A 2,639-nucleotide genomic window follows, 5' to 3' on the forward strand; every position below is an offset into this window, starting at 1 on the left:
CCGGCTTTGGGAGGCGCTCGGGGGCTGCACCGGCTCCGGGGTCTTTTTTAGATCGGAAACAGCAAGTCCAGAAATACTTGTTTTATAGAGGTCTGAAGGCTTTTCTATCTCACATGCGTTCCCAGGARCTCTTTGTGCATAATTTTGAGTCACATTGAATAGTCAGAGGCAAACACAATTGGCAGGGAAGTAAAGAATGGAATTCAGCTGGTCTTAATAAAATCACAGCCCATCTATAGGAGCAATAAATAATATTATARGAATGACTTCACGGGCTTTTTAGCAATATGTATCTTGAATTCTCCTTTGATTRCTTGGGATGAACTAACCTGAGAGATAGATCAGCGTAAAGTAAAGTGCACTAAAACAGCAGGTTAACATTTAGTCTTTTGTTTCTAATTCACATTCCTTAACTTGCAAGTCCATATTCCAGGGCCTAACAATGGGAAGCTGCAAAGCAATGCTGAGTTCTTTATAACACCAAACAATATTTTCAGCTGGAATGTTTCTCTACAGGCCATTGAATTCACAYCTCTGCCATGAGAAAGAACACTTCTTTCTGGACGTGAATGTTGCACGCATACTGATTACTTTTTTGGGCAATATGCTCCACTTTCTCAGCTTCCACTCTAAACATTTCTCCTAATCCAAACCTCTCTTCAGTTAAAACCTTTGTCTGCTGTCCTGTGAACAAAGGCCCTGGGAAAAAAGAGYTCTCTCCATCTTTCTTAATGTCTAAATTGAAGCAACAAAAATATTTTGAAAAGTCTGCACAGAGGCATCTTTTCTCCATGCCTGGAGATTGAAACTCCTTCAGTTCCTCTGCATAGSAGAGATGTTTCAACTCTCAGATCACATTCATGATCCTTTTGGGGATGCTAAGATGCCCATTTGGAATCTTGGCCCAAGACCTGCATGCAGGCTAGGTCTCGCAAAAAAGTTTAGACAGGGGGAAGGATCTTCCTCGACTTTCTGGTCAGAGTATTATTTATTTAGTGCAGGACACAGTTTGAGTAGAAGACGTACCTTGCCAAATCATGTCCCATCTTATCCCCCACCATTAACCCAAAGTACTTCACTGCAAAGCTGTTCCCTCTCCCCAACTCTCACCTGTAAYGGGGGATGGCCCCAAACCAGGTGCAGGACCTTGTTCAACTTCTTCATGTTTGCATGGAGCCATTTCCCMAGCCTGACCCTYACTGATATCTCTGCCCTCTCGTGAATCAACTCAGCTTGGTGTCARCTGCACATTTCCATAAGGTGTGTTCGATTCCATTKTCTGTGAGGACACTAAACAGTACTGGTTCCAGTWATGACTCCTGAGGGACAACACAAGTTACTGCTTTCCACCTGGACATTGAGACACTCTCTATAACCCTTTGGGGGTGACTATCCAACCTGTTCCTCATCCATTTAACAGCCTCCAGATGACTGCCCAACATGTTCCCCGGGGTGATGATGTGGGGGACACTGCACACATTCTCTCACATGTCCCTGATCTGATGATGGTTGATCATCTGTTGATGATCTGTGGCAGGGCCGGTGCCCACTCTGCACCTTGAGGGCTGCAGCAGAGATATTTCTCAATTGTTACACTACACACAAAGTGCTCCTGGAATAGCTCAAATGTGCTTATGAAACCCTTCCTCTCTACAGGCGTAAACATCACAGGCATGTTGGGAACTTCACCGGTGCTCAAACAATTGGGACAGATGTGACCTTCCACACAGGATCAGACACTCTGAGGTTGAGTTCATGACAACAAGCAACGCAATAGTTAGAAACACATAGAAATAAACAGATGACATGTGATAATATTTTGTAGGTCTCACATGCTCTGCAGAAACAACTCAAATCACACTGTACTCCATCAGGAACAAGCTTGTGTTATCCATGACAGATGACAAGCAAGGGAATGACCAAGTTCTTCTACAGCCTCACACACAGAGCTCCCCTGTCCTCTCCTCCTTCTGCCCCATGCAACTGCCAGGTTTGCTTGTGGCCATCTCCTTACTCATCAAATTTATCATGAGATGACACTGCACTACAATCCCACCCAGAAGGGAAGTGACGTGCTCACCACCATTCTGAGAAGCAACTGGAGGATTCTAAAGTGCTTGATTGATAAAAACTCAAAATAAAGGATTAGCAATCATCCAACAATGACTCATCAAACSAATGACTGAGAGGGAATCTCCTCCCCTTCTTTATCCACTGCTCTTTTCCAATGAAATGCAACTTCTACTAAGGTGGTATTCACCTCTGTTTCTCACAACAATAACAGAACACAAAGTCACTCTCTTATTTCCTGCCTTTCACTCCCACTTGTGCAAGAGCAAGAGACACTAACACATGATACATTGCTAAAATATCTGTTGTTGGTATTTGTAAGTACACCCGCTTACAAAGTAAATCAGGGAAAAACAAATCAAAACAAAATGCCAAAACACAAAACCCCCAAAACACAAAACCCCCAAAACAAAAATCAGATAAGGAAAGGAAGCCTTAGAAGACAATCAGGAGTCAGAGGTGTTCATGGTGAATTTTCTTCTAGGCCTTTATTGCAGGTCTTGAAATTCATCCCTAAGAGCACCTGGAAGTCTCTGAGGTATCAAGCTACAAGTATTACCCTAAAGACT

General features: G+C 43.3%; 1 protein-coding gene across 1 annotated transcript in view; it reads right to left on the bottom strand.

Moving 5' to 3' along the window:
- The window catches only part of LOC130587173 (protocadherin gamma-A2-like), a gene marked incomplete at its 3' end in the record, with an annotated part of 16,287 nt that overhangs the window by 7,780 nt on the left and 5,868 nt on the right, over positions 1-2,639 (bottom strand). The window lies entirely within an intron of this gene.

The sequence above is a fragment of the Malurus melanocephalus genome, unplaced genomic scaffold, assembly GCF_030028575.1.
Source record: "Malurus melanocephalus ecotype Western Australia unplaced genomic scaffold, MMel_1.1 scaffold_1599, whole genome shotgun sequence".
Taxonomy (NCBI): Eukaryota; Metazoa; Chordata; class Aves; order Passeriformes; family Maluridae; genus Malurus; species Malurus melanocephalus.